The sequence below is a fragment of the Pinus tabuliformis genome, chromosome 4_2 (genome assembly GCF_031772625.1).
Source record: "Pinus tabuliformis cultivar Carrire ecotype Pingquan chromosome 4_2, CPIR1, whole genome shotgun sequence".
NCBI lineage: Eukaryota > Viridiplantae > Streptophyta > Pinopsida > Pinales > Pinaceae > Pinus > Pinus tabuliformis.
Genome location: NC_142304.1, coordinates 264,775,642 through 264,801,364, shown reverse-complemented (window position 1 = coordinate 264,801,364; position 25,723 = coordinate 264,775,642).

Sequence of the window (25,723 nt, the reverse complement as noted above, 5' to 3'; positions counted from 1 at the left end):
AAGTTACAAAAAGAGGATGGAATTCAAATTTCTATGTATTAGTTTCAGGTCAAAAGGTCGAAACTGTGACACGTGGAACTTCGTACAAGTTCGATCTACGAAAAAAGTATATAATCAGGTCATGTTGGGAGATTGGGAATAACTCTTTCTTGGAGAATCCAATTTCAATCAGACGGGTGCCATTGGAAAGAGGACATAGAGGGCTACCATAGTTCAAAATTTCAAAACTTGGAGATCCAAAATTACATCGTTACAGTTGTTTCAAGATCGAGCTCCTAAAATCAAGAAAAGGCGATATGAGGAAGTTTGATGGCAAGGCTCAAGTAAATTGGATACTATAAATGGAGAAATATTTTGATCTACATGATCTACAAATGTTATAAAAGGTACATATTGCATATTTATATTTAGAATCGAATCAATTTTTATGGTATAAAGGGCTTTTTTCTCGTAAACCACTTGTCACGTGGTCAATTTTCACGGAGGAAATGATGGCACATTATGAGGATACAAAGAGAAACACCTTATTTAGCCAATTGATAAATCTCAAACAAAAGGGTTCAATGGGAGAGAACATTGAGGACTTCCAAAAATTGAATATAAGGGTAAATGATATTCCATAGAAGCAAAGGATTGATGTCTTCATAGGGACTTTAAATGATAACATTCAACATGAGATTCATCTTTGGGAACTTGATTCATTGGAGAAGGCATTCAAGTTGGCAAGAAAAATTGAAAGAAGAATTATGGAAACAAGGAATACTACGACTCACAACTATAAATATGGAAGTGATTTTTCTCCTAGCCTTCCACAACCTACAAGGTTTACACCACAACAATTGGAAGAAAAAAGAGAAAAAGGGCTTCGTTATATTTGCGATAGCAATACACTAAAGGTCATAACTATGCTGAGAAGTAATTATTTTACATAGATTGTGAAGAGGAGGAAGAAAATGATGAAGAAACATAAAAAGAAGAGGATATACACTGGGAACCAACCCCATATAAATATGAATCTGATCATATCTTATAAAGCATTAGCAAGAATTACCACTTCCCAAACTCTCAAGATAGGAGGACATATCAAGAAGAAAAAGGTTCAAGAAGTGAAATATCACATTGAGCATCAAAGAAATGAATCTGACCATATCTTGTAATGCATTGGAAGGAATTACCACTCCTCAAACTCTCAATATAGAAGTAAATATCAAGAAGACAAAGGTTCAAGCAATAAAATATCACATCGAGCATCAACAACAATTTCTCCAACTTTTAAAGGATAACCCCACTTTGGCAAAGAATAGAATGAAACAACAGGTAGATCAACATCGCAGTGAAAGAATTTTTGATGTAGGTGATGGGTTATTTCTACGACTACAACCATACAAACAAATATCCCTCAAGCAAGCTAAGAAGGATAATAAATTATCACCAAAGTATTATAGTTTGTACAAGGTGTTACAAAAGATTGGTACTATGGCATACAAATTGGAGCTTCCCGCATCTTCCTGAGTGCACCCAATTTTCCATGTTTCATGCTTAAAGAATTTTATAGGTGAGAAGATCTCAGTCTAAACAATATTGGAAAAACTTGACGAGGAAGGAAAAATCATATTGGAACTGGAAGCAGTCACAAAAACAAGAAATCAACCGCTACGGAATCGATCAATTTTAGAGTACCTCATCAAGCGGAAGAACTTACCCGCTGAAGATTCCACATGGGAGGATGAGAATTTTATATAGAAGCATCCAGAACTACTCAAGCATTGAGGAGAACACTTCTTGAAGAAGAGGGGAATGTTATGTCCCTATACTACTAGTGTAACCCCTTATTGTTATTAGTGAAACCCCCTTATTATATTGTTGTACCTATGTAGTCCCCATATTGTTATTATTGTGCCCCATAGAAGCCCACTATTGTTATTGTTGTGCCCTTACATTATTATTGTTATGTCAGCTCTAATTATATTATGACCCCTTAGTCTCCTATATATAGAAAGGAGGGCTTGTCATTTGTATCATCCAAGAATTGTTCATTTGTGTAATGTAAAGGAGGTTGCCACCTCGAAGAGGTTGATTTTGAAGTCGTTGATCTATCTTTTCTATCTTTTTGTGTTCTGGTTCATAACAAATTTTCTCGATAAAGCATAGGATGTTGCTAGGTTTTGAATGTGCACTGCCAAAGAATGATGATCCCTTCCAAGGGTTTCCTCCTTTATGAGTAAGTTTTTCTCCCCCAGTAGTTGGGATTCCCCTTCTCTATAAACGAGTAGAAGATAATGAGCACATCATAAAGGAACAATAACATGAAATTGACTCATGCAACCTAACATTCCTTGATATCTTTTCTTTACCAAAAAAATTAGAGATCATCCTAAATATGATCAATTTGAAGGGTTTTGGAGAAAATTTGAGAGCAAGTTGTCAATGTTCTTCCTCCTATTGATGCAAAGTACGAAGGTGTTGATAGCACTGCCACTAGGTCTATTTGGTTTGAACATATTTTGACCAAGTCTAGCTTTGAGCAAGAGAAACCTACTCTAATATGGGGCAATAATATGAGTGCTATCCATGTTATTAGGCAGTCAGTAGAGCATCAACTTCCTAAACCTATACAATTACATATGCATTACATCAAACAATTGATTAATGATAGGATTATTGATTTGCAGTATTGTCACAAACAGAGATGCAGGTTGCTGACATCTTCACTAACCCTTGACAAAGTCTCATTATGTTCAACTTCATACCTTGCTTGGGGTGAAGGAAATTGCCCCTACGGTGGGGGTAATCTCACTCCCCCTCTCTGATTTTTTTTAGTCTGAACACTTTGTACATGGTACCTATCATGACCTTGTCGTTAGGACCCATTTTGAGATTAATATATTTTCCCTATGTCACTAAGTTGCACTTATGATGGGGCATTGGTGAACATACATCATGTAGTTAAGTTTATTTAGATTAGAATGTCTAATATTGTGCATATTTGACTTATCACTGATTGGTAGATGAACAATCCAACCACTTATATTTAATGCCATTCCCCTCTCATTGTATTATAAATACAGATGATCTCTTGTAATTAAACACAAGACATATATTCTTTTTGTTAGTTCTATATTTTTTGTTATTATTCTTTTTTGTATGTATTTAAATATTATGATTTCCATTGTATCGCAATAGTGGAGATGATTCAGATTCATTTTATCATGATCTGGAGAGGTATGCTCCAAGAAATTAATTAATTTTTTCGAGTATCTTTCCATTTTCAATCCTTTTGAAACCTTGTGCTAAGACTAGAGACAACCAAAAATAGAATTGTTTGCAACTATTATAAAATTGGTAGTGCCAAGTTTTAGCCTATACCATTTAAGATTTTGTTTACTACCATTTTGATTTCCCACCTAAAGAAGTCACTAAACATTGTAGTGAAAGTGAACTTGACAAGTAGATTTCTACTAGTATTCGCACATGATTGCTAAGGAATACTAGAAGAGAGCTTCTTCTCAATGATGTTTTCCAAGTACATGTTTGTACTTATCAATGAGACAATATTATAAGCCAAAATAGTGTTCCAATAATAAATCTCTATGACAATCCCATGCTTTTTTAGGGGTGCACACAGATTTGTTGACTTATCACAGAGACACTTGGCGAACCAAATCCATTTACGTATTGTAAGGCCTGAAACAGCCTTAAAAACCTTTCCAAACCAACCATAGAATTTTAAGTGTGCATAAATACCCTCAAATCTATCTGTGTTAACTTTGATGTTCAGTGTTTAATAATTGTGCATAATTAACTTATTATAGCTTGGTAGGTGAACTACCCAACCACCTATATTTAACGTCGGGATCCTCGTGGTATATGTCATAGATACAGGTGATCTCCTTTTAATTCAAATTATATAACTCCATACACACAAGGAAGAATAACAACATAAGTCTTTATGTTAGTTCTTCTTCTTCTATTGTTGTTCTGGCTTGTCTATATGGAGCTCAAGCTAACAAATCAACATGGTCTACACTCTTTGTTTTCAATGTGGAGGCCATAGAACTTAGAAAAATGAACAATGACTCAAAACCAATTTAAGGAACAAGATTAACACTGTCTATAAAATTTGTTGTGTTTGGAATACAAAGCAAGGCCCTCCATTCATAACAAACTGGGAAGAGTCCCGCAATTAAGAACTCAATTGGTAGATATACCAACTAAGGATTTAATGTACTACCTAAGTGAACTTAAACCAAGTATGTACACTTTCACCCCACTTAGAAAGTTGTAGAAACATTTCATCACAATTTTCTTCAAGAGAAAAATCATTAGCTAAAGAAGTCAACTCAAAAGAAGAAAAATCATATGAAGATCAAGATACCAAGGGGCATGCTCATAAAATTGAACACTCCTAATGACTAAATGATGTGTATCTGGAACAAGAAATTTAAAACCTTTAACATATTCTGGGTAGCCAACAAATATGCAAACATACATTGCATGTCCATTGCCTTGCATTTTTATTTGTGGGTTTGGGCCCAACATTACACCCAAAGACTTTGGGATGGCCAATAGAGGGTTTCCATCCACTCAAAACTTCTTCTGGGAACACCCCCTAATCAATTTTTGTGAGGCATGCAATTTTGAACATATTTGCCACAACTGATGGCTTCAGCCAAAAATTGCTAGAAAAGGACCTCAGGAATGGATCATGCAATTTTCCATCTCCATCTGGCTATGATTCTTCCTTTGTTGTAGATAGTAGGGAATAGTATGTTATAGGGCCTTTTCCTACCTTCATTAATCATGTGAAGTCCATTCTCCATCAATAGTTCAACATGAAATACTTGAGGCTCCTTCACTACTTTCTTGATATACAGATCACTTGGTCTGCATCTAGGGTAATCATCTCACAAACGCAAGTATGCCTTGGATCTCTTGAGTAGATTTCACATATTGGATTGCAAATATACACCCACGCCCTTTTTGTCAAGGGTCAAGTTTTCAACCAAGTGTTTCCACTCCTTTGGTTGACGCTATGTGGTAACAACAACTCTTTTAGGTTTCATCTAGGATAGGCATATCACAATTCAATTGTGCCTTTGATCTCTTTAGCATATTTTAGAGATCGGATTGTAAATTTTCACCCACACCCTTTTTTTCAGGGGTCAAGTTGTCAACCAAGTGTTTCCACTCCTTTGGTTGATACTATGTTGTATTGGCAACTTGTTGGAGGCATTTTGTACTTGACGCACAGTCATCCGAATATCTCTTATGCATTCAGTTGGTCTCCCAGTCATGAAGTAACCACATGAGCTTCATTAGAAAGTTACATTCAGTATTATTCTTATGGTAATGCAAATTTAGTGAGTTATACTAACACTGATTAGGTTGGAAATATTGATTACTGTAAGTCCAACTCTATATATGTCATTCATCTTGGCTCTAGTCCTAGTTTTTGGTCTAGAAAATAGAAAGTTGTCAATGCTCTTCCTCATATGGATGCAAAATATTGAGGTGTTGATAACGCTGCCACTGAGTCTATTTGGATTGAACAAATTTTGACCAAGTCTAGTTTTAAGCAAGAGAAACCTACTCTAATATGGGGCAATAATCAGAATGTTATCCATGTTATCAGGCAGCCAGTAGAGCATCAACTTTCCAAACCTATACAAGTCCATATGCATTAAATCCAACAGTTAATTAATGATATGATTATTGATTTTTAGTATTGTCACACATTGAGTTGCAGGTTGCTGACATCTTCACTAACTCTTTACAAAGTCTCAATATGTTCAACTTCATACCTTACTTGGGGTGAAGTAAATTGTCCCTAAGGTGGGGGTAATTTCACTCCCCCTCTCTGATTTTATTTGTTTTGAACACTTTTTACATGGTACCTATCATGACCTTGTAGCCATGACCCATTTTGAGATTTAACATCTTTTCCCTATGTCCCTCAATTGCACTTATGATGGGGCGTTAGTTTACATACATCCGGTAGTTAAGTTTATTTAGAGTACAATGTCTAATCCTATGCATATTTGACTTATCACTGATTGTTAGGTGAACAAGACAACCACCTATATTTAATGTCATGCCCCTCTCACTGTATTATAAATACAGGTGATCTCTTTTAACTAAACACAAGACATATATTGTTTATGTTAGTTCTACATTTTCTGTTATTATTATGTTTTGTATGTATTGAAAGAATACGATTGCCATTGTATCATAATAGTCGAGATGATTCAGATTCATTTTATCATTATCTAGAGAGGTATGCTCCAAGAAATTAATTAGTTTTTTCAATTATCTTTCCATTTTCAATCCTTTTGAAACCTTGTTCTAAGACTAGAGATAGCCAAAAATAGAATTGTTTACAAATATTGTAAAATTGGTAGTGCAAAGTTCTAACCTGTATCATTTTAGAGTTCTTTTACTACCATTTTGATTTCCCACCTAAAGCAGTCACTAAACATTGCAGTGAAAGTGAACTTGTGAAGTAGATTTCTAATAGTATTAGCACATGATTTCTAAGGAATATTAGAAGAGAGCTTCTTCTCAATGATGTTTTCAAAGTACATGTTTATACTTCTCAATGAGACAATATTATAAGCCAAAATGGTGTTCCAATAATAAATATCTATGAAAATCCCATGCTTGTTTAGGGGTGCACACAAATTTTTTGTCTTATCACAGACACATTTGGCAAATCAAATCCATTTATGTATTGTAAGACTTTAATCATCCTTAAAAACCTTCCCAAGAAAGTCGTGGAATGTTAACTATGCATCTATACCCTCAGATATATCTATGTTAACTTTGATGATCAGTGTCTAATCATTGTGAATAATTGACTTATTACAGCTTGGTAGGTGAACTACCCAACCACCTATATTTAACACTGGGATCCTCACTTTCTATGTCATAGATACAGGTGATCTCCTTGTAATTAAACCTATATAACTCCATACAGACAAGGAAGAACAACAGCATAAGTCTTTCTATCAGTTTTACATCTCCTGTTGTTGTTTTTCCTTGTTTTTATGGAGTTCAAGCTAATAAGTGAGCCTGGTCAGCACTCTTTGTTTTGAATGTGGAGGCCACAGAATTTGGAAAAAAATAAAAAAGACTCAAAACCAATTTAAGGAACAAGAATATCATTGTCTTTCAAATCTGTTGTTTACATAATACAAAGCAAGGCCCTCCATTCATAGAAAACTGGGAAGATTCATGCAATTAAGAATTTGGTTGGAAAATATACCAAGGATTTAATGTATTACCTAAGTGAACTTAAGTATGTACACTTTCACCCCACTTAGAAAGTGGTAGAAACATTTCATCACAATTTTCTTCAAGAGAATAATCATTAGCTCGAGAAGTCGATTCAAAAGAAGCAAAATCACATGAAGATCAAGATGCCAAGGGGCATGCTCATCAAATTGAACACTTATATTGATTAAATGATGTGTATCTGGAACAAGCAATCTACAAACTTTAACATATTCTGGGTAGCCAACAAATATGCAAACCATACATTGCATGTACATTGCCTTGCATTTTTCTTTAGGGGTTTAGGCCCAACATTGTATGCAAAGACTCTGGGATATCCAATATAGGGTTTCCATCCTCTCAAGGATTCTTCTGGGGACACCCCCTAGACATATTTTGTGAGGCATGTAATTTTGAACATATTTGGCACCTTTGATGGCTTCTGCCCAAAACTACCAACAAGGACCTCTGGAATGGATCATACAATTTTCCATCTCCATCAAGTTATGATTCATCCTTTTCTGTGGATAGTACGGCATAGTATGTTTTAGGGCATTTTTCTACCTTCATTAATCATATGAAGTCCACTCTCCATCAACAGTTCAACATGAAATACTTGAGGCTCCTTCACTACTTTCTTGAGATACCGATCACTTGCTCTGCATTTATGATAAGAATCTCACAAACTCAAGAATGCCTTCGATATCTTGAGTAGATTTCACATATTGGATTGCAAATCTACACCCACCCCCTTTTTTTCAAGGGTAAAGTTTTCAACCAAGTGTTTCCACTCCTTTGGTTGACACTATGTGGTATCAACAACTCTTTTAGTTTGCATCTAGGATAGGCATATCATAGTTCAATTGTGCCTTTGATCTCTTTAGAAGATTTCAGTGATTGGATTGCAAATTTACACCCACGCCCTTTTTGTCAAGGGTCAAGCTGTCAACCAAGTGTTCCCACTCCTTTAGTTGATGCTATGTTGTGTCAGCAGCTCATTGGAGGAATTTTGTACTTGATTCATGATCGTCCAAATATCTCCTATGCATTTGGTTGGTCTCCTAGTCATGAAGGAACCACATGAGCTTCATTAGGAAGTTGTATTCAATGTTATTCTGATGGTAATGCAAATTTAGTGGGTTATACTGACTCTTATTAGTTTGGAAATCTTGATTACTGCAAGTCCAACTCTATCTATGTCATTCATCTTGGCTATGGTCCTAGTTTTTGGTCTAACAAAGAGCAAGTTGTCAATGCCCTTCCTCCTATGGATGCAAAATATCAAAGTGTTTATAGTTCCACCACTGAGTCTATTTGAATTGAACATATTTTGACCATGTCTAGTTTTCATTAAGTGCAACCTACTCTAATATGGGCAATAATCATAGTGTTATCCTTGTTATCAGGCAGCTAGTAGAGAATCAACTTCCCAAACCTATAGAAGTCCACATGAATTACATCGAATAGATGATTAATGGTAGGATTATTGATTTTCAATATTGTCACACACTGAGATGCAAGTTGTTAACATCTTCACTAACCCTTGATAAAGTCTCATTATTTTCAACTTCATACCTTGCTTGGGGTGAAGAAAATTGTCCCTAAGGTGGGGATAATTTCACCCCCCCTCTTTCATTTTTTTTGTTTTGAACACTTTGTAAATAGTAACTATCATTACCTTGTAGCCAAGACCCATTTTGAGATTTAACATCTTTCCCTAAGTTGCACTTATGATGGGGTGTTGGTGTACATACATCATGTAGTTAAGTTTATTTAGATTACAATGTCTAATCCTATGCATATTTGACTTGTCACTAATTGGTAGGTGAACAATCCAGCCACCTATATTTAATGCCAGGCCCTCTCTCATTGTATTATCAATATTGGTGATATCTTGTAATTAAACACAAGACATGTATTCTTTCTATTAGTTTTGAATTTTATGTTATTATTATGTTTTGTATGCATTGAAATATTATGATTCCCATTGTATCATAATAGTGGAGATGATTTAGGTTCATTTCATCATGATCTAGAGAGGTATGCTCCAAGAAATTAATTAATTTTTTCAAGTATATTTCCATTTTGAATCCTTTTTAAACCTTGTGTTAAGATCAAAGGCAGTGAAAAATAGAATTTTTTTCAAATATTGTAAAATTTGTAGTGCCAAGTTCTAAATTGTACCATTTTAGAGTTCGTTTACTACCATTTTGATTTCCCACCTAAAGCAGTCACTAAACATTGTAGTGAAAGTGAACTTGAGAAGTAGCTTTCTACAAGTATTTTCACATGATCACTAAGGAATACTAGAAGAGGTATTCTTCTCAATGATGTTGTCAAAATATATGTTTGTACTTCTCAATGAGACAATATTATAAGCCAAAATGGTGTTCCAATAATAAATCTCAGTGACAATCCCATGCTTGTTTAGGGGTGCACACAAATTTGTTGTCTTGTCACAAAGACACTTGGTGAACAAAATCCATTTACGTATCGTAAGGCCCAAATCAACCTTAAAAATCTTTCCAAACCAGCCATGGAATCATCCTAATTAATTTTAGTTATTTTTTGTAGACCATATGAATTGTGGTATATAAAACTAAACATTGTGTTGTCCCCCAATTCCATCGGGAGAATGATTATCCCCTAGTTTTTCCTAGGCTGAAAGGGAAGTTTTATTAATGTATGTAAGCAATTTTTCTGACCAATATATGTATAATTCAAGGAAAAGTAATAAGAAATAGTATAGTGTAAATGATAAAAAATATGGTTTTCAAGGTTAGAGTTGAATCTCAATTGGAACCCCTAATACTTAACAAATGACACAACCACATATGATTGCTAAAAAATCACATTATTAATAAAGCATTAATAAAATGACCTAATTTTAAATAACATGATAAACATTGCATAATTTCCTTGCCATGTATCTTCTTTTGCAATATTCTTGTCTTTATTCTCTCGTTGCTAGACCAAGCTCTCCCTTACTTTCCCCTCCTCATCCTATGTATTCTCTTAATACTCTCCCCAATCAATGATCTTTTCTTTCTAAGTTATTCATCTCTTATCCTACACCTTCTCCTAATACCTCATCAACGCACCAAGAGTAAATGAGGGGTTTCTTACTTTCAGGATCGAGGGAGCTCTAGAGCCCAACAAAGAGCATCAAACTTTGCCCAAAGGTATATAGCCAATACTCCAAAAGATATTAAGGAGAAATTACTCAGGTATAATGTGACATAGCTAGGGGATTTCATTGTTTGACAAACTTTGAAGTGCTTTGGGAAATAATTGATTGGGTTCCTGATACAAGGCATGCCATAGTTTCCTATACTCAATACATATAAACTTTTGACATCAATTAGCATTTGAATCTCTTGCTTGGACATGTCTTTCTAGATTGAAATAAGCACAAAAATGGAGTCCTTCTCATGTTGGACAAGTTACAACTAACTATGAGGAACCTAGATAGGGGTCTAGGTCATATTGAAGAACATATAAGCCTTCCCCCAAGATCCTAGATGTTCTACTGGTAGTAGAAAGGAGCCAATAACGATGGATGCTTCAAACTTTTTCAAATCCAAATGAAAATTGCTAATCATTTTAGTTTTAAGTTACTTTTGTCAATTTTTCATTTCTAAGTTAGTTGATAGATCAAGCTTTCCAGCCCTATAGTATAGTTTTTTTGTTTCTTTGATGAAATTTCAAAGACAATTTCTTTAGATGTTGGAAAATTTATGGTTTTGTCACTGGTTTCGTTTCCCAAGAGGAAAACTAAGGCAAACCATAAACTACTATGATGTCTTTCTTCAAGGCTTAAATAGATTTTTACTTTACAAAAAAATAAAAATAAAAAAGACATGAAAAGTATTGCAAAGGGGTTATATTTTAAGGCAAGACCAAAACATGGCAAAAGCAAGCCAACAATTTCCAAAACCATGTGGGCATCCAAATTAGTTGCAAGGCTACATAAAAATCTTAGAGGCTTTTGTAAGCAATAAGGTAGCTCAGTAGGTTGATAGGCCTAATGTTGGACATTCAAGAGGTAGAAATAATGGGATATAGCACCTTTATGGTTGAAGCCTAATTGATAAACATGGATATGTCATTGAGAATTGGGCTATGTTTTGACCATCCCCTATTCCTTATGAGCATACTTAGATCCCAACAAACCACAAAATATCCTATTGCATGGACGGGGAGAAAGACTTAAATTTACTCTCCAGAATTCATATGACCATAAAGAGTTACCAAAACTTTTTCCAAGAAGAGTCAAAGCGGAAGCTTTATCCGCACCTAAAGATAAGATTGTTTTTCAGTAAGTAGAAGAATCCAAAGTTGTTTTTAAATCAAAACCATCTTATATGGCATTATCAACTAGAGAAAACCCACATAATGCAAAATCATGTGAGTAAGGTCTTCTTATTAAAGCCATACTAAGTTGGATATCAAGAAATCAAAATCCCCATAAATCCACATGTTGGAGACCTGGATTCATTGGCATGCAAGCTTGCACATCTAACATGTGTCAAATAGTCTATCCAAAATTACCCCTACATATACAACAGTTGAGGCACCAAAAAATTTCAAAAATCTGTTCGGATGTGTTAGATGTGTAAGAATTGTGTCCCAGCAGATCAATAAAGTGTCCCAACATGTGTTGATGTAGCTCCTTATGTCTGCATGTCTTATTTTTTTCTGTAATTTTAATATTTTTTTATTTCATACATATAAATAAACTTATATATTTTCACATCCCCTATGTCTTATTTTGGCGGTGCTATTTGTCCTTGTGTCAAAGGATGTAGCTAAGAAGCAAAAAATGTAACCATGCTAACCCGAGAGAACTTCATAGTGTTTTTCTTGATTTAACAGTATGGGATAATGTATTCAGAGGAGGTTGATAGATCATTTAGGAAAGATAGATAATATTCGAAAGAAAGCTTTGATCCATTTTAAAACTCCACCTTCATAGCCTATGTTCCAGTAAGCCTGCCAAACTTATATTTGGGATCCTAGTGAAGAATCACTCTTTGAAAGCACAAACAATAACTCAAGAAAACTATTGAAAGTTTTAGAAGTTAGAAATGATAAAAGGATAGACAAATATGCTATAATAGATATGGAAATGGAGGGGTTACCATCTTCTCTTAATTTAAAACTCCTTGACCATGCTTAGAAGTAGACAATACACTACAAAAATACTCCCTTGAAATGTACACCTTATTTTTAATGTGGAAAATATCAAGAAATTTCCCAACAATGAAGAAGAAAGATGCATTAAAACCATACACCAACTGAAAGATAGCAAGGAAATATGCCAAAAATTCCAAAAGATCATTTAATGGGTGATAACCCACTTTAATTTTGCAAACATATGACAAAAGTAACAAAAGCATTGAGGAACACATGGGCAAATAATTCTTAGATATCAGCCTAAGAAACAATAAGTCAAGTAAAAGGGAGCTTCTACTTAATCTGAAACTAAACCCAATCCATAAGATGAGGAGAATAAAACATAAGAGAACCCAACAATGTTTGGTATGGACATGTCTGTGCCAATTTTGTAAAATCATCCTTCAGCCTCTAAGTGAGGAAAAGGATAATAAAGAAGAGCCATAATCTACATTAAAAAAAAAAAAAAAATCAAAACAAAACAAAACAAAACAAAATCAAGCATAATATGAAAAAAATTATATAGCCACATAATCAACATGACAAAGCATAAATGTTTTGCCTATATGAAGAATGGTGAAAATACATGGACAACTAATTAAAATAAGATATTGAAATTGGTTGTTCAAGCTCTCCGTCGAGGTTCCATCTAGAAGTTAAGAGAGGGGGTAGCCACAATAATGACCTAGGTTCAAAACATCATTTGCCCACATTATGTGTATGAATTGACTGGCTTAACAGCCCCAACTTTACTTTAAAGTGGGGACGGGTTTACCATGATAATATAGAATTGGGGATCATAACTCCAAATAGATCAAAACAAAAAAGCATTTAAGTCTACCAAGAGTTGATCAAGCTAAATTATACTAGTTTTGTAGTGTGCCTATTATATATGTTTAGATGAAAGTTTTAGATTCCGTTATAATGGATCCACATAATCACATAGTAAATCAATCCCCTAGGAAGATATGTATGTAATCTTACTGCTAAAATTATTTAAACTACTCGCAACTACGCATCACCCACTGTGGAATTTCATAAAACACAAAAAAGATTGTGGGAATAACTTCATGGAATATTTATGAATTTGAAAGAAAAAAATAATACAAAAACAAAATTCCACTAAAAATCCATCAAATAATTCAAAAATATTAGAAAAACCGAGCGAGTTCCACCAGAGGAAACACATGCATTCATTCCTATTATCTCCACATAAAATATTGAAACAAGGAATGAATAGCTCCATAGTATGCCTGCTTGACAAATTGAACCCACAACCTGAACCTAGGAATTAAACACGTGATTTTCCCTATTCTTCTGTCATAGTTGGTTAAATTTAATGAAGTGTGGGGATGCACTTAACCTTACCAGGTAATCAAGACTAGGCTCAAATCTGAGATGATGCAGAGGAGAACAGACTGGAAGGCACTGTCAAATGATGGTCGTGTGAATCCACAACTTCTGATGCTCCAAAGACTACTTTCTCTTCTTGTTCTTGTCAACCACCAAGGTAACTGAAGCTAACAGTAGAAACGTTAAGCTTAATTCTCTGCCAGGGTTTCTGAGAATTGCACAGAGAATTGCTCACCATATCAATAGACATTCCACTATTTCATCCAAAACCTCATTTTCCACGTGCACTCTCCTCAGTGGGAGATGCTAGGTAGACCCCCTCTTAAAGCCTGTGCAAGCCCACCATTTTCCTTCTTGTTTATATGAACATATACACAATTAGTTTGTTCTCTGTCTATTTTTTACCCCCACACATTTTAAATGCTTTTAATTAATTACAAGTTTAAAATAAATTGTGCATAATTATCAAGAATATATATATATATATATATATATATATATATATATATATATATATATATATAAGTTCATCTAGGTTTATTTTTGTTTTAAATATATATTTAAATTTTAATCACCGCCACAGACAAAGTTTTAATACCCATAGGATCAAGATCAAAACTTGAAGTTGTCCTACACAGAACATATTTAAAATGAAGAGGAATTTTGATTTTTAAATTAAGGAGATCATGAGAAGGAAGTATACAAGGATACAATGCACACCTCCAGAATTTGCAGGTTTAGATATTTACTTCAAGTAAAGCAGCGAAGGAGTGGAGATCCACCATTTAACTAGGGAACTCACATGTGGCTGAGGGTTGGAATCATTCAAATATGTCATACGAGATTCGAACTCAAAACCGCCTAAATTTTTTTTGCATTCTAGTACCCCATATGGGACAATGAATTTTTCATCTTTTGCTTTTGTGAAAAGTATCCAACTTAGTCACACATTTAAGTGAAACTTAGATGTTTAACTATGTAAACTTTGAAACGGGAACTATAAACTCAAAATGGGAACTCTGGCCAAAAAACCCCTAAAAAACATCAAAAACAGTGCTAAAAATGAAAAGTGTGTATACTGGAATGATGATTTTATTTTTTAGGGGTCAATTTTGAACATGTTTTAAAAATGGCAGTGACTACGAAATTTACTATGAAATTTTCGTGCAAAATATAGCTTCAAAATGAAAGTGATGATACTGGAACAATGATTTTTTTTTTAGGGTCAATTTTGAAACTTTTTAAAAAATGCTAGTAAAACCAAATTTTTATGTGCCAAACAAAGTTGTTTATGAGGCAAAAAACACATTAATGTTTTTGGTAGAATATCATTTTTCTTTCCTAAGTATAAATTCAACATGTTTTCAACCATAACATGCTAGATACAAAAGAAATTGAAATTTTTTCAGCTATAAAATTAAAAAACCATGACATTATGAACAAACTACATCACTAAATGAATTCAAAAGTCATTATTTGTATATTGAATAAAACATACATTATATCTCTAATTTAATATTGCATTGTAGATATTTTAAACAATAAAAATTACCATAATTAAGACATATAATCCAACAACATAAAAATGCCTCACAACTTCTCATTTAATACCATATGGAAATCATCAATTTTATTTCAAGATACGATGCATACATCAGTTATATAAACTGTCTTAAACAATTATTCAAAACCACTCATATTTTCTTGCACACCATCAGAACTCACATCTTTAGATGAGTGACTAGATGCTGACGAAGATGTTCCATATTCTTCTCTTTCATCAACTAGTGCCCCATCTGAGTCCACATGCGTGCCCAACATTTTAGGTTTCAAAATTCTTGTAGATCTACCATTGGTTTCAGTAGACTCCCATCTCAACATTGTTCCTTCTGGTAACAACCTTTTCAGAATCTCTATCGTCTTGAAGCGAAGAGTTCCTCTCTTTGTTAAATTGAAGTCATAAACAAGTATGTCAACATCCTCCAATTTTAATATGTCTGTGCGGCGGAGATTTATATTTGTACCCTTTCTTTTTCTCTTTCCACCATTTCTTTTGTCAACTACCATCTCTAGCTTATACACACCATTGAATGGGTGTGTATTTGTGGCATACCAATGTACTTCAACACTTGTAACATCCTCATTTTCTGTAAATACCTTTATAACCTTAGCAACCCAGAATGGATAGCCATTGGAATCTCCATCTGCTAGCATTGCAATCATGCAACCCTCCTTAACATCCTGTAATGAACCCCTGTAAAGGTCTTCCATGGCTTCATGTTATGCACGAGATCTTCTAGAACCAATATACATCTCTCTTTCCTCTGCCTGTGAAGAATTAATAATAGCTTGAGATTGTTGATGTTCAACAATGTTTATTTCCTCATGTTCATTCAACACATTTTGTGGCCAAATAAATGGATTTTTCAAAGGTATATCTTCATTTGTTGTTGTTGAAATGATATCACTTTGATTATTGAAAAATGACTCCCACCAAACTGAATCAGCAATTTCAAAGTAATCATATGTATATCTAATATATATTTTTTATTTCTTCTAAGCAATCAGAATAATTTATATGTCTATTTTGTCTGCGGGCATTCTAAACTTCACCAACTGATTGTAATAACAATATTTTTTATGCAAATATTGGATGATCTGGAATGAACTTCAAAAATTGCAAACCTGATGATGGTGCCCATTATGCAGTAGTTGAATACTTCTTGCCCCATATTAGTGTTTTCCCGTCAATTTTTTTGATACGAAATTGATGTTGGAAGCTAATGTCATTAAGTTGTTCAATGCATTCCCCTCACCATATGATCCCAGAATAAACCTTCGCATGTCAACAGTTTCTTCCAACACATCAAAAGTAGGCTCTGGCATGTATGATTTCTTAAGACATTCAATTAGTGATGGCAAGCTCCCAACTTGCATCCTCCTCAATATGACTGAAAAATGACTGAACATCTGATCAATATGGTCATGAGTGTGCCCAACAGGAAGGAAACCAACCTTTACCTTTTGAAAAATTCTCAATTCAACAAGCATGTTTAGATATCCAAAAACAACCTGATTTTTGTTTTCACGGCAAGTGTTGTCCAATTGTAGATACAGAACTTCAGGAAGATTACCAGACCAATGAGAAATCACATCATGAATTATGATTATGGTCAGATTTGCATCATTATGAATATTGGGAACTGTGAAGTACACCCTTGGCAACATTTTCCCATTGAAGACCATACAACCGACCAAGTGAAACTAAATAAAATTTTCCTCCTGTAAATTTTTGGGTGTGCGAACAAAATGTGGTAAAAGTGTTTTTTTTGGTCCATACCATCAATTATCAAACCCAAATATTTATTTGGATTATCATAACACTTCTTTCAATGCTTGTACAACTTCTTCCTTTCATTTGTTTGTTGTTCGCGATGCTCCTGAAGTTTTTTTACAATTAAATCTACACAACATAAAAAAAATTCATTAAGAAATATGTTTTTATAGTTGATGACTAACAATTTTAAAATTTAAAGTTATGAATGCTTACCTCTTTTTGCCCTTCCACATTTGTCCCTTTTTTATTTAAGAGAAGCACATGTACTGCAAATCCCCATCCCTATCTTCATAGGAATACGGACATTGTTGAATTCTTTCTTCCATACTTTCACAAAATATTGATATGTAATAAACCTGCCATGTCCCTCAGCAGCTTCTGCATATTCTTTGTATAAGTTGTAGATTTCTCGTCTTGAAAAATTATCTGGAATATGTATTGTCTCCCTATTTGGCATACACTCTCCATGCTTTGAAAAGAAATCTTTCATCCATGACATTGCAGTATTTGATAATGGCCCAAACTTTCTTTTATGATGTACTTCTGAATAAAATGTGGGATCCTTTTCCAAATTTTCTTGAATTCTTGAGAGACGAAAATTCCCAATCGAATGAAACATTTCGAAAGCTTTTCTACAGATAAATAAAGTCCTAATATGATAATCATAACCTGACAATGTAGATTGCATGCACCCAACTAAATATGAATTTTGCATGCTTTTATTCATTAACAAATATCTCTTCCTACTTTCTAATGCAAATTTGAAATCCATATGTTTCAAGCAATCTTTTTGGCAACATTCACTTGAAATGAGAACGCTGATAGAACTTCTTCTCGTCAAATATTCTGCTCTACCCCTTGTATAACTAGAACAGCTTACATTGATACGAAAAGGTCTGCTCCTACTCCTTGATACAATATTTCTTGGAAACATCTCCATCATTGGATCATCATTTGTATAAGGATTTTCATCATCATTAAGTGGAACGTTATCCACACTATGATCAGCTCTACTTTTCAAATATTGACTTGGAGAATATTCTTCATCTTCCCCTTCTTCAGTGCTACTGTCATAGTCCTTAGAATTCGGACTGAATGGAAAATTTGACTCGATGTTTAATGGATATTCTTCCTCATGTGCATTGTCAGTACTACTCTCATAGTCCATAGAATTAGGACTACGTCAAAAATGTTACTATTTACTTATTGAAGATGCTACATCATATCCTTTGTCACTGCTACCTTTATACTCATTAGAATTAGGACTAAGTGCATCATCCTGTCCTTCATCACTGCTGCTCTCATAGTCCTTAGAATTAGGACTAATAGGACATTGTGACACTCCATTCTTTTGAAATTCATCATCATGTTCTTCATGATTGTTGCTCTTATAGTCCTTAGAATTAGGACTAAGTGGACATCGTGACACTCCAATCTTTTGAAATTCATCCCGCTCTTCATCACCGCTGCTCTCATAGTCCTTAGAATTAGGACTAACTGGACACCGTGACACTCCATACTTTTGAAATTCATCATCGTGCTCTTCATCACTACAGAAGTTTAGAATTAGGACTAAGTGGACACTTGACACTCCATTCTTTTGAAATTCATTATCACGCTCTTCATCACTGCTGCTCTCATAGTCCTTAGAATTAGGACTAAGTAGACACCGTAACACTCCATTATTTTGAAATTCGCCATCATGCTCTTCAAAATTACTGCTATCATAGTCCTCAGAATTAGGACTAAGTGGACACTGTGACACTCCATTCTTTTGAACTTCACCATAATGCTCTTCAAAATTGTCGTTCTCATAGTCCTTAGAATTGGGACTAAGTGGACATCATGACACTCCATTCTTTTGAACTTCACCATCATGCTCTTCATCATTGCTGCTTTCATAGTCCTTAGAATTAGGACTAAGTTGAATCTGTGACTCTTTATTTATTTGAAATTCTCCATCCCCTCTTTCATCAATGTTGCTCTCATAATACTTAGAATCAGGACTAAGTGGAAGAATTGACTTTCTATTCATAGTGGAAGAATTCCCGCTATATTCATCAATATGAATAGAGTTGTTACGCGATGAAGATGTTGATGGTGTATAAATCGAAACTTCACTATCAGAACAATCCATCCCTTTCAAATAGAAGATGTTGAATGATAAAATAGAGAGTCTCCTAAAGATATTGTATAGCTTAAAGAATGAAATTTTCCCTCCAAAAATTTTTGTGAAAATATTTCCCTCCAAAAATTTTTGCGAAAATATTTCCCTCCAAAAAGTTTGTTAGATTTATTTACTTTCATTATTTTATTCTACAATTTATTGAAAAATGTAAACTAATTTTTTTTATGAAATAAATCATTAAAATTAAAATTGTAAACTACAACTTCTACATTAATTATTTTAATAGTTAAAGTATATAATATTTGCTAAACAATTGAATTTTATTTTTATTTTTATAATATATTCTAAAATAAATTAATCCCACATTCAACCCGTTGTAAAACAGTTCTACAATATTCGCTTTATAATATTTTAAAACAAATTATCCCACATTAACCGTACGGTAAAACGTCTCCGTAATTCCACTTATATATTAAATTTCATTATCACTATTACTCACATCACATCCACATTTTCTGAAGTTCGTTAAAAGACTCGTGAATTTGTGGAGCAGCTACATGCTATCAACAACATATTCAACGAAGAATTCTCGCAATTGAAAGGTAAGCTAAATTTTTTCCTTGAAAATTTTCATATTAAATTACTTTAATGGAGAATAATTTTTTTTTTAAATTAATAATTTTTCTGAGCCAAAATAACAATTACGTCCATCGTGAGCATGGTGGGCCCGATCAAACTCAATCGCCCATTAGCTATGGGTGGGCCGTTGTGGTGTCGCAGGGTAGGCGGGGAGGTTGGGCAAGCGGGTGGGGTGTGAGGGAGGGGGGGCGGTAGGGGTGTGGGGGTGGCCTGACGGCTTGCTCATCTGTCGCGGGGTTGGGCGATTCTGAGAATCGCCCAACCCCCGCAGTGGGCGGAGAGCTGGCAGGCTACGCCTCGCAGCCCAACTCCCCCCTATCACCTTCCCCCCTTCCCGACACCGTCACCCCCTTCACCCACACCTTGCGCCCCTGCCCCCTTAACCCCCCTCCACATTCTGCCCCCACATCGACCCCTAACCCACCCCCCTGACGCGCACGCTCTCCCTCACCACCCTCCCTCCTTACCCCTCTCCCCCCCCCCCCCCCACCTCCACCCTAGCCTCTCCCCCCCCCCAACCCGCCCCACCCCCCTCACCTCTCCCCCCCCCCCCTAACCTCTCCCCCTACCCGCCCCCTCCCTTCACCACCCTCCCTGCCCCCCCTCACCTCTCCCCCTACCCGCCCCCCTAACCCACTGCCCACCCCCTCCCCCTCACACCTCACCACCCTCCCCCTCCTCTCCCCACCCTCCCCTTCCTCCCTACCCGCCCCCTCACCACCCTCCCCTCTCCCCCTACCCGCCCCCCCCTCACCTCACCTCCCTCCCTACCCGCCCCCTCACCACCCTACCTCCCCCCTCCCCACTCCCCCTCCCCTCCACTCCCCCACTCCCCCTCCCTACCCGCCCCCTCACCCACTCCCCCACCCACGGGCCCCCCCTCCACCCGCCCCCTGCCCACGGTGCCCACCCCGCCCACCGCACCCATCCCCACCCACGGGCCTCCCCCATGCGCCCCCACCCACAGGCCTACCCCCCAGGCCCCCACCCACAGGCCTCCCCCACCCGCCCTCGCTCACGGCCCTCCCCACCCGAACCCCACCCGCCCCCGCCCACCGCCCACCGTCGGGCCTCCCCCACCCGCCCCTACCCACAGGCCTCCCCCTCTGCCCACCGCCCACAGCCCCCACCCCTGCCCATAGGCCTCCCCCTCTGCCCACCATGCACCGCCCCTGCCCTGCTCACCACCCACCGCCCCCGCCTGATGAGCCCCAAAAATGTACAATTATTTGGGCTCATTCAACCTCCTAATTTGGCGTAGTCCACCATTCTCATTTGTTTATTGCATGTTTTTGATTATTTTTATGTTAATAGAGAGAATTTGGTTAGTCATTATGCCAACAAGTCTAATGGGTGCTTTGTGTAGCCTTGTTGGTCAACTTGGAGACAAAATGGAAGGTCTTAATGTGCACTTGGCAGCCAAATTCGTGGGAGAACAAGCTAGAGGATTTGTAGGAAGGTGTCCCCCTCATTTATGGGCCCTTACCTTGAATTCTCCACCATCAGCTCGGAGTTCAAGGGCCACCGAATCAATCAGCTCAAGGGCAGCCAAGCAAGTCAAGCTGGACTGCTGTTAACTCCAAGTCTTAGGCAGCCAAGTCCCTAACTTTTAGGAGGACTGTTGGGTCCTCAAATTGTATAAATAAGAAGGCTTGGGGCCTCATTTTGGGTTAGCTAGTTGGTAGTCATTTTTGTAGCTAGTTAGTCATTTTGTTTTAGCCATTAGTTAGCTAGCTTGTAGTTCGATTTTTAGGCCATGGATTAGCTTTGCTTTCAGCTCATTCTCAAGCTCTCCTTATGGACAGTTTTGATGTACTTTTCATTTCTTGATTAATAAAGATGGATCCAGCTTTGCACCAGATCTAAATCTTTCATGGGAGGCTGTAGCTCTTGGGGTTGGGCCCATCTCAAGCGCCCAGTACCTCCCTTGTTTATCTTTTTGTGTTTGCTACATTCTTGAAATAAAAATCTGCTCTTTAGATCTTGCTTTGTTATGGTAGTTGGTTTTGATGGGTAACGTAGCTTTTTATGCTTAGAATCGATTGGTAGGAGTTTGTTATGCTTTTAGATATTTTGGAATGCTCTTTCTCACGTGAAGTACATGGTTCTCTTTCCAAACAAAGCTGTTGTTCATTTATTTCATTGACAATTAGATTAAGTTAGCTAGGACTTGGTTTGTTTGCAAGAATTCATTGATTCGTTTGAATGAGCATTGTTAAGGGCATCTCTATCATCTTCATCACCTCCTCGTTCATCTGAGCCTAGTTCAGATCAGCTCCTCCATCACCAAGTCTGTTCCCTCATCTCCTATCTTCTCTTTTGCCAAGTAACCTTACCTTCTTCTCCTTTGTTGTCTCAACTACCTTAAAGCCAAATCAGCCTTCCACATATCATCTCATCACTCCATCCATCAGTTCCTAGGTCACTTCAGACCCCCATCCTACCTCCATAACCATCCATGCATCTTCCATCAACCATCCATCCTCAAAAATGCAATTCGTAAACATCCTGTAGAAGAATTACAGAACATCCTGTAGAAGACTTACAGGACTTTCCTGTAGAAACCCCTGCAGACATCCTGTAGGAGGCCACTCACTCGGTTGCTGAGCCTCTGAACGTGAGGAACCTCTGTGGATGGATGCTAAGGATCCCTAGGGACCTCTCCTAACCTCCCCAACCTTTCCCATGCTTTCCTTCCTTCTCCATCCCATCTGCACAACCAAACCCTAATAAGCACAAAATCACAATCACTCCATCCACTTAAAGAAAAAATACAAAAACATGTCTTTTAAGATGCAAGTAGATTAGATTCATGCATTTTCACTTATTAGAAGTAATGACAGCATTGGTAGAAGTTTTATTCACATTCTTTGCATTGTAGAGGTTAGACTAGTCAAATTAGGGTTTCCTAGGTTTACATGCTTTGATTTGCTTTCAGTTCATTTTCGCCAAGTAGATTAGTTTTCTCTGAGCTAGCTTTCGTCCATCATTTAGCAAGCTTCTTCTGAGAGCCTATAGAAGTTGGCTTGAGCCCTAGCGGACTTGTGCCAGCTGACCAAGTGACAGCTGCGACAAGAGCTAGTACTTGTGCATATAGCACCGCCGCTTCCAAGTTTGTACGAACTACCGGGTTGATAAAATTAAGAGACAGGAAGCCCCAGGAGTTGTAGCATTATTGCTACAATACTGGAGCTCACCACCGCCCACGACCTTCGCCTCCACCCCCACCCCCGCCCTCGGCCTCTACCTCCGCCCCCCATCCATGGCCCGCCTCCCCACCCGACTAGTGGTGGGCGATTCTGGGAATCGCCCAACCACCAGTCAGGTGGGGGGGGGGAGCCGCTGGGGTGGCACGACCTCGGCCGGCGCCACCCCAGCGGCCTGCCCCGCCACCCGACTAGTGGCCGGGCGATTCCGGGAATCACCCGCCACTAATCGGGCAGGGAGGCGGGCCATGGACGGGGGGCGGAGGCAGAGGCCGTCGGCGAGGGTGGGGAGCGGAGGCGGAGGTCGTGGGTGGGGACAATGGGTGGGGCGGGGGCTGTGGGCGGGGGCTGTGGGCGGAGGGGGAGGCCTGTGGGCGGGGGTGGAGGGGGAGGCCCATGGGCGGTGAGGGTGGCCTATGAGCGGGGACGAGGTGGGGAGGCCCGTGGGTGGGGGGTGAGTGGAGAGCAAAGGGGAGGGACCGGGGGCGATGGCGGTGGGCAGAGGGGGAAGCCCATGGGCGGGGGCGGGTGGGGGAGGCCCATGGGCAGGGGCCGAGTGGAGAGGCCCATGGGTAGGGTCCGAGTGGGGAGACCCATGGGCGGGGGGCAGGGGGGAGGTCCTTGGGCGGGGGCGGAGGGGAGGGAGTGGGTGAGGGGGACGGGAGGGGGGTTAGGGTAGAGCGAGGGGAGGAGGGGGAAGGGTAGAGGGGGGGGTTAGGGTAGGGTGGGTAGGGGAGAGGGGGCAGGTAGGAGTGAGGGGGAGGGGAGGGGAGGCATGAGGGGGGTGTTAGGGTAGGGTGAGGGAGGGGGGGGGTTAGGGTAGGGCGAGGCGGGGGGGTTGGGGGGGGGTGTTAGGGTAGGGCGAGGGGTGGGTTCGGGGGGGGTTAAGGTAGGGCGAGCGGGGGGGGTTAGGATAGGGCGGGAGGAGGGGGCCGAGGGTAGGAGGGGGGAGGGTTAGGGGGGTTAGGGTAGAGTGGTTGGGGAGGCATGGGAGAAGAGGGTAGGGGAGAGGGGGCGTAGGTGAGGGGGGGAGGGAAGGCATGAGAGGGGAAGAGGGGCGGGGGGGGGGGGTGTTAAGGGGGTGGGAAGGGGAGCGTAGGGCGGGTAACAGAGAGGGGGAGTAGGTGAGGTGGGAGAAGGGGAAGGGGAGGGGGTTATGGGGTGGCAAGGGGAAGGTAGGGCGGGTAGGAAGGGGAAGGGGGTGTGGGTGATGGGAAGGTAGGACGGGTAGGGAGGGGAAGGTAGGGTGGGTAGCGACGGGAAGGGAGAAGAGAGTGGGGAAGGGGGTGTGGGTGAGGGGGAGGAGAGGGGTAGGTGAGGGAGGGGAGTGTGGGTTAGGGGGAGCAGGAAGCAGAGGGGTTGGGGAAGGTGGAGAAGGGCGTGGAGAGGGTGAGTGAGGGGGAGGGCTAGTTAGAAGGGGGTGAGGGTATGAGTGAAGACGATCGGCATGGGGGTGGAAGGGAGCTGGGTGCGGGTGAGGATGGGGAGGTTGGGGGGCGACACCCCCCCCCCCCCCATATGCTCGCCTCCACCCACTGCCCACCCGCCAACACACGTGCACCCCTCTCACCCACATCCACTCGGCCCGCTCGCCGACCATGCTCGCCCTCACCCGCCTGGCTGCCCACCCCACCCAATCGTCCCTCACCCTACCTCCCGTTTGCCCACTGACCCGCCCACCCACCCATTAGGGTGGCTGGGCGATTCTGATTATACAAATAAGAAATTTATGATATATTTTTGTTGTTAATTTAAGTTAATGTGTTTTTGTTATTTACTAATTTATGTGTTTCTATTTTTCAAGAAAATGGCATCAAAGAAAATTTCTATGAATCTTTCTAGACCAAAGACTCTTAAAGGTGCATCTTCAAGAAACAATGGTGAACGAACTCCACCTGAGCTCATGACTAAAAATCTTTCAAGAGCCTCAAGTGATAAGAAAATGATTTCAGACTGGAAGAATTCAAAAGATGTGAAATTTCCATCAAGAATCTAGTGTGTGAAAGAGAAAGAAAGCATAAATGTGAATATATATCTATATATTGATATACCGAATGATAATGGAATTTTTGAGGTGATGGGAAGAGTCATAGATATGTGTTCGGTACCGGACACTAAAGTTGTTTACATACTTACAAAAGCTCCCAAGTCACATGAAAGGATTAAATACCGACTATCGTTTTCATTGTATGACACGAGAGAGGTATCTACAAAGTTGTGTAAGCAAATCGTAAATGAGATGACACAAAACATCGTAAGTATTGTTATTTATATTTGTATTTTGCGTTCTTGAAAGTGTCTCGCTATATTTTTTTAACATTGTTTTTATTGACATATGATATTTTGTTTGGCAGAATTTTATTGAAAGTTGTTCAATTAGGTTGGGAGGAATTCATTTCATAGAGCATGATATCATGAAAGTTGTCAGCAGTTTTTACTCAACGTCAGAAGAAGATATGGAAAACAAGCAAAATGTAGTAATTGATGATGCTACAAAACTACATCCAAAGAATCAGAAAAAAAGGCCTCTGGTGGATAAATCTAGCAAGGGTAAACAAGTTACTTTTGGGGACGATGAAGTTGAAACTGACAGTGAAGCATATGTTGCCATTACTG